Below are 8,502 nucleotides of genomic sequence, written 5' to 3' on the forward strand. Positions count from 1 at the left end.
TTAGATCTTACTCGCTGATGTTAATTCTTACTCTGTTTTTCTTAGAAAATGCCTCGGAAGCGAAAATCTGGTATATCCAAAATGGCATGGTAGTTTTATTGACTGGTGATTTCCGTCAAACCCTCCCAGTGATTCAGAGGGGGACACCAGCAGAAGAAATTCAAGCGTGCATTAAATCATCACGCTTATGGTCAACCGTTGAAAAACTCCGCCTGAAAACTAATATGAGAGTGCTTCTTCAAAATGACGTACGCAGAAATGTTGTTGAAAATTGGTGATGGTTGTTTAGCTGTTGACGTTGAAGGCTATATATTACTGTCAAGAGAATTTTGTAATTTAGTAGAAAGTGATGTGGATTTCATTGCTAATGTTTTTCCGGAATTGCAACAAAATTTGTGTAGTGATCAGTGGTTGTGTGCAAGAGCAATATTAGCACCAAGAAATGAAATTGTTAATAGGATCAGAACTGATATTTTAAACGAGGGTCAAGGAAAAATGAAGGAATATTTGTCAATGGAAACAATTATAGATACGGAACTAAGTACTTCATATCCTGTGGAGTTTTTAAATTCACTTGAACTATAGGGTGTACCGTCACATAAACTTCAATTGAAACTAAATATACCAGTAATGCTTATGCGAAATCTAGATGCTCCTCTGCTATGTAATGGAACAAAGCTTCGGATAACAAAATTGGGACAGAACATACTTGGTGCTACTATTTTAACAGGTGTCGGTAAGGGAAATATTGTTATAATACTTCGGATACCAATTATTCCCAGTGACTTTCCATTCAAATTTAAAAGGGTTCAGTTTCCCGTCAAGCTTAGCTTTGCTGTTACTATAAACAAGGCACAAGGACAAACATTACTGGTAGCAGGAGTGCATTTAGAAAATCCATGCTTCTCTCATGGTCAACTTTATGTAGCCTGTTCACGTGTATCTAATGCCCAGAATTCACACATATTTGCACCCGACGGGAAAACTTATAACATGGTCTACATAAATATCCTAGATTAATACTTTGTATTTTATTATATATATATATATATATATATATATGTGTATATATATATACTTTTTTACGAATCCAAAAGAGAGTTCACCATGCGCAAGTGTTCACCTCTTTATGCTTGGGTTTTTTGTTTTGACTTCGTATAATATAAATTGAGTTGTTACTAGTTAATATGTATGTATGTATGTTCGAATTTATTATTTCTTTTATTTCACTTCTTGCCTTTTTATTGTGACATTTGCTCTTTTATTTTACGTATACTGCTTACTGTTTTGAGGAACAGAAGGATTATTGCGGAAAATCTTGCAAGTGGATACTTGAAATTAAATTGTTGTTAAATGAGCTTGTTACGTGTGTTCGTAACTCTGGGTAAGCAAATAATATATATATATATATATATATTTTTTTTTTACTGTTTTATATATATAGATGATATACATATATAATTAAAATTTTCCCGGTTTATGCCGTTCAAACGGATTGTCTTAAATATAAATCCGTTTGTTATCATACATATCGTCACCTAAAATCCAAAAGGCCGTAAATAACAAAAAATTCAAAATTGACTTTTTGATTGATTATGAAATACTTAGCCGAAACACGTGTACACAGCAAATTTTACATGCATACGTCCAAAAATAACGACTTTATAGGCGAGAATCAGAAGGCCGCAACTACAACTTCAACAATTTCATAAACCAAAAAGCCGTAACTACCCTTTTTTCATTCTCTTTGATTCAATTTCAATGTGACACATTGTGTTATCCGTAATTAGAGTTGTTTTCATTATCTTTCATTCTTTATCAAATTGTGTTATTGTGTTACTGCCTTTATTCCCGGAATAAAACAAAATTAATAAAATGAGTACTAATTGTGAAAATGGTTGTAATGAAAAACTTAAAAAAATAATAAAAGGCCTGGAAATATAATAAACCGATTGAAAGGAAAAAAAACATGGGATTATCGAAAAGGCTCCAAGAGAACTTAAAGCTGGATGTACTTCAAAATTCTGTGAGAAAAGTGCTGTACGGAATTGTTCTACATTTTTCGAAGAAAATCGTTAGGAAATATTTACTGGGTTCTGGAAAATATCATGGGATCAAAAAAAATGTATGTCGTTAATCTTGTTGAACGCGCAAACATAAAGCGAATTGGTGTTGAGAACTCTCGAAGATCAATTACAAAACGTGACTATTTAAAACATCATTCTAAACGTGTTCAAGTGTGCTTTCAAATGTTTTTATCTACGGTTGGATTAAATGAGAAAATGGTGAGAAATTGGGTAAATTTCAATGACTCCCATGGCACCAATATTTCGCCAGAAGAACAAAACAAAATAACATCAGAACGTAAAGCATTCACTAATGAAGGAGTCTTATTTCAAAAACGTTTAAATTTTCTGGAAAAATGGTTGCATGACATTCCTAAGCTTGAATCACACTATCGAAGACAGTATACGAAGAAACTGTACTTGCAGTCCGATTTTAAAAGCTACAAACATGTCTATGAAGTTTTTTCTAAAGACTGCGAGACTAATGAAGTAGTTCATGTATCTTTTCCAACATTTATGGCAGTATTAAAAAACAAAAATGTTGTATATTTAAGCCAAAAAATGATATGTGCGACACCTGCACATCATACGAATCGAAGAACTTAACCCAAGATCAGTACGACATTCATAGAAAGGATATACAAGACATGAGAAATGAAAAGCAAATTGACATAGAAAACGCCAAATCAGGATTACACTTGTTGTTATGCATTGACATGTAGGCAGTGAAATTGATTCCACAGACAAATGCAAATGCCACGTACTTCTTCTTCTTCTTAATTGGCGTAGACACCGCTTACGCGATTATAGCCGAGTTAACAACCGCGCGCCAGTCGTTTCTTCTTTTCGCTACGTGGCGCCAATTGGATATTCCAAGCGAAGCCAGGTCCTTCTCCACTTGGTCCTTCCAACGGAGTGGAGGTCTTCCTCTTCCTCTGCTTCCCCCGGCGGGTACTGCGTCGAATACTTTCAGAGCTGGAGTGTTTTCATCCATCCGGACAACATGACCTAGCCAGCGTAGCCGCTGTCTTTTAATTCGCTGAACTATGTCAATGTCGTCGTATATCTCGTACAGCTCATCGTTCCATCGAATGCGATATTCGCCGTGGCCAACGCGCAAAGGACCATAAATCTTTCGCAGAATTTTTCTCTCGAAAACTCGCAACGTCGACTCATCCGCTGTTGACATCGTCCAAGCCTCTGCACCATATAGCAGGACGGGGATTATGAGAGACTTATAGAGTTTGGTTTTTGTCTGTCGAGAGAGGACTTTGCTTCTCAATTGCCTACTCAGTCCGAAGTAGCACCTGTTGGCAAGAGTTATCCTGCGTTGGATTTCTAGGCTGACATTGTTGGTGGTGTTTACGCTGGTTCCAAGATAGACGAAATTATCTACAACTTCAAAGTTATGACTGTCAACAGTGACGTGAGTGCCAAGTCGCGAGTGCGACGACTGTTTGTTTGATGACAGGAGATATTTCGTCTTGCCCTCGTTCACTGCCAGACCCATTCGTTTTGCTTCCTTGTCCAGTCTGGAGAAAGCAAAACTAACGGCGCGGGTGTTGAGGCCGATGATATCAATATCATCGGCATACGCCAGCAGCTGTACACTCTTATAGAAGATTGTACCCGCTCGATTAAGTTTTGCAGCTCGAACTATTTTCTCCAGCAGCAGATTGAAAAAGTCGCACGATAGGGAGTCGCCTTGTCTGAAACCTCGTTTGGTATCGAACGGCTCGGAGAGGTTCATCCCGATTCTGACGGAGCTTCTGGTGCCGCTCAACGTCAGTTTACACAGCCGTATCAGTTTTGCGGGGATACCAAATTCAGACATCGCGGCATAAAGGCAGCCCCTTTTCGTGCTGTCGAAAGCAGCTTTGAAATCGACGAAGAGGTGGTGTGTGTCGATTCTCCTTTCACGGGTCTTTTCCAAGATTTGGCGCATGGTGAATATCTGGTCAGTTGTTGATTTGCCAGGTCTAAAGCCACACTGATAAGGTCCAATCAGTTCGTTGACGGTGGGCTTTAATCTTTCACACAATACGCTCGATAGAACCTTATATGCGATGTTGAGGAGGCTAATCCCACGGTAGTTGGCGCAGATTGTGGGGTCTCCTTTTTTATGGATTGGGCATAGCACACTTAAATTCCAGTCGTTGGGCATGCTTTCGTCCGACCATATTTTACAAAGAAGCTGATGCATGCTCCTTATCAGTTCTTCGCCGCCGTGTTTGAATAGCTCGGCCGGCAATCCATCGGCCCCTGCCGCTTTGTTGTTCTTCAGGCGGGTGATTGCTATTCGAACTTCTTCATGGTCGGGTAATGGAACGTCTGCTCCATCGTCATCGATTGGGGAATCGGGTTCGCCTTCTCCCGGTGTTGTGCTTTCACTGCCATTCAGCAGGCTAGAGAAGTGTTCCCTCCATAATTTAAGTATGCTCTGGGCATCGGTAACTAGATCACCTTTGGGGGTTCTACAAGAGTATGCTCCGGTCTTGAAACCTTCTGTAAGCCGCCGCATCTTTTCGTAGAATTTTCGAGCATTACCCCTGTCGGCCAGCTTATCGAGCTGTTCATACTCACGCATTTCGGCCTCTTTCTTCTTCTGTCTGCAAATGCGTCTCGCTTCCCTCTTCAACTCTCGGTATCTATCCCATCCCGCACGTGTTGTGGTCGATCGTAACGTTGCGAGGTAGGCAGCCTGTTTTCTCTCCGCTGCGACACGGCACTCCTCGTCGTACCAGCTGTTCTTTTGCACTTTCCGAAAACCAATGGTTTCGGTTGCAGCTGTACGTAAGGAGTTTGAAATGCCGTCCCACAGTTCCCTTATACCGAATTGTTGATGAGTGCTCTCAGAGAGCAGGAGTGCAAGCCGAGTAGAAAAACGTTCGGCTGTCTGTTGTGATTGCAGCTTCTCGACGTCGAACCTTCCTTGTGTTTGTTGGCGTGCGTTTTTTGCTGCACAGAGGCGGGTGCGAATTTTGGCTGCAACAATATAGTGGTCCGAGTCGATGTTAGGACCTCGGAGCGCACGCACATCTAAAACACTGGAGACGTGTCTTCCGTCTATCACAACATGATCGATCTGGTTGGTGGTTTTTCGATCCGGAGACAGCCAGGTAGCTTGATGTATCTTCTTATGCTGGAATCTAGTACTACAGATAACCATATTTCGGGCCCCGGCGAAGTCGATCAGCCTCAACCCATTTGGGGATGTTTCGTCGTGGAGGCTGAATTTACCGACCGTAGTGCCAAAGATACCTTCTTTGCCCACCCTGGCGTTAAAGTCGCCAAGCACGATTTTGACATCGTGGCGGGGGCATCTCTCATAAGTGCGCTCCAAGCACTCATAAAAGGCATCTTTGGTCACATCGTCCTTCTCTTCCGTCGGGGCGTGGGCGCAAATCAGCGATATGTTGAAGAACCTCGCTTTGATGCGGATTGTGGCTAGACGTTCATTCACCGCAGTGAATGATAGTACTCGGCGACGGAGTCTCTCTCCCACCACGAATCCAACACCAAACTTGCGCTCCTTTATATGGCCACTGTAGTAAATGTCACAAGGACCTACTCGTCTCTGTCCTTGTCCCGTCCATCGCATTTCTTGGACGGCGGTGATGTCAGCCTTTATTTTCACGAGGACATCAACCAGCTGGGCAGCGGCACCTTCCCAATTAAGGGACCGGACATTCCAGGTGCATGCCCTCAATTCGTAGTCCTTATTTCGTTTGCCATGGTCGTCATCAAAAGGGGGGTCACTCATCCGAGGCTTGTTGTTAATATTCGCTGGGGGTGTTTTTTTACGTGGCGGGTCCCAAACCCAGCGCACAACCCTATGCAGGGGATGTTTCGCCTTCTCACGTTAGCTCGCCTTCAAACGGATGTTCTTAGGCTACCCAGAGGATACTTGGTCAAAGACCGGAAGTCGTGAGCTGCTTGAGTCATATGCAAAAGAATCGTTTCTGGCCACTCCCAAGTGAATGGCGATCAGAGAACTTTCCTCACTTGCGTGAACTTCTACACATGACTCCATCCTCCTGAACTTCTACACATGACTCCATCCTGCCACGTACTATAAAATGAAATTACAAGTGCACAATTTATAACGTTATTTCACATGAATCTGACAATTTTGTCTGGGATGAAACAGATGGTACCCTTGTTGCTTCTACCTTTGCTACATGTATAATAAAATACATCAAAAATTCCATTAAAAAGTCACCAAATATTCATCACATACATAATTATATATTCCGATGGTTGTTTCTACCAGAACCGAAATGTAATTCTCTCTAATGCAATATTATCTTTATGTGTTCAAGAAAACATAACGGTAGAACATAAATATTTAATAGCGGGACATACACAAATGGAGTGTGATTCGACCCACTCCCTCATTCAAAGAAAAATCAACAAGAGACAAATAAATTTACCATCTGAGCTGTCTGGCTTGATTAGAGAGTCTCGAAAGAACCCATTTCCTCTAAAAGTGCACCATGTTGATTACAAGTATTTCCTTGACTACGAAAGTATTCCTAAGCGCTACGTATCTATTCGACCAGGTAAAATTTAACACACATGTATAAATTATGTATAAAAAACTCAGTATCTTCAATAAAGTCAACTGTTAATATGATCCGTGCCTTGGCATATGATCCATCTGGAATAATTTATTATAAAACAAATATCAACGACGATTATAACGTTTTGCCACAACGTACACAACAAAAATTTAGGGACATCGAACCTTCACAGTTACATATCATATCATATCAATATCCAAAAAGAAATGGGAACACCTGCAGGAACTTAAATTTTTACTTCCTGCTGACTGCCACAGCTTTTATGATAATATACCCTTTACATCTCAAACCTATTCTAATTTGCTATTTGTATTGCAGGTTTTGTTGTTTTCAAATGAATTATTTTGTTTTTCTTAACCAGTTTAATTTAATTTTATTTTCTCGAATTAAATGTATTAATTAAATAATTTCTTTTGTGTTAAAATACTTACAATAAATAGATACAAAAAGACATAACTTGTTAAAAACTTTTTTAGTTACAGCCTAAAAGCACATTTTCTTATTTTAACCATTGCTTTCATTTTATACACAATTTTTTTTCAAGTAGTTACGGCTTTTTGGTTTCAGAAAAATAGAGTGCAAAAGGCCGTAACTAACATTTCTTAAAAACTGCTTTTTTTCCCATTAATTTGGTTTTCAGAAACAAATCCGTCTTTGTTTTCTAAGCTTAAATCTACAATTTGGATATTTAGCTTTAAGTAGTCTTTAATCTATAACGTTTTTTGCTTCTCCTGTAAAATACTAAAAATGTTAGTTATGTTAGTTATTGTTATAATAAATATAAATGAAAAACGATACACTTACTTTATCTCGCCTCAAGGGGTTTTAGGGAAAGTAAGATTTTGTAAAAGAGTTATACGAGTATGCCTGTGTGCTTCGGTTTTCCTGTTGTGTGTTGTTATTATGCTGTTTTTTGTCCGATCGCGCCCGAATTATGTATTAGATTAATTCGATTTTTATAACGCGGCGCGTTCGTTTGATTTTGATTTCTTACTTTTTATGTAATATTTTTTTTTAAACTTATTTTTCTTTTTTTATATTTTTACACCTGAACATGTAATTATATACATATGTTCATATAATTACAAATACTTATATTTGTTATTGCTTTAAAAATGAATTTCGTTTGTGTGTGTGTAGGATAATAATTCTTTTTATCTCCGTTTTGTCACTCACAACAATGAGCTTTTTTACTTCACTTTAATTTAGATTCCTTCTTTTTATTTCGTTTTTATATATATTAATGTCACTGCACTCTTTATGTTTTTAAAAATTTTAAATTTGATTTTCTTTCTATAGTGCCTTTCTGTAGGCTCGAAGGACCATGTATTTTTCGGTTAATTTCCACCCACGCGCGCCGTTCTTGATTTTATCCAACGGGAGAATTCCGCAAGAATCTCACAATTGGTTTTTATTGAAAAAAAGAAGGAGTTCAGATATCTAACACAACTTTGGAGTTTAGAAGTTTAATATATGTAGGTGTAAAAAAACTGGATATTCGCACAAAGTTGTAAACGTTGGAGCTCGGGTTGAATCGCATGGCTATACCAGCTATCCCTTTTGGTTGTGGTGAAAAATGCAGTGGTGGTGTAGAGATGAGTGTGGTCAATGAAGCGTGCTAGTGACGTATATTTTAATGCGGTGAGTGTAGAGTGTTCTGGATGCGTGATTTTTGTTGTGGTTAGGTGTTCGGTGTTGGTTATGTGCTGTGTGGGGCAGGAGACTGAAGCTCATTTAGCCACTCTTGTATACAAAAGAGTTTTTTATTCTCTATATTATTATACAAAGCTATTTCTGTACATCTGTACATCTACCAGTCTAGTTTACACTTAGACATTTTAAATTATTTCAAA

Source organism: Bactrocera dorsalis, chromosome 3 (assembly GCF_023373825.1).
Source record: "Bactrocera dorsalis isolate Fly_Bdor chromosome 3, ASM2337382v1, whole genome shotgun sequence".
NCBI classification, from domain to species: Eukaryota; Metazoa; Arthropoda; class Insecta; order Diptera; family Tephritidae; genus Bactrocera; species Bactrocera dorsalis.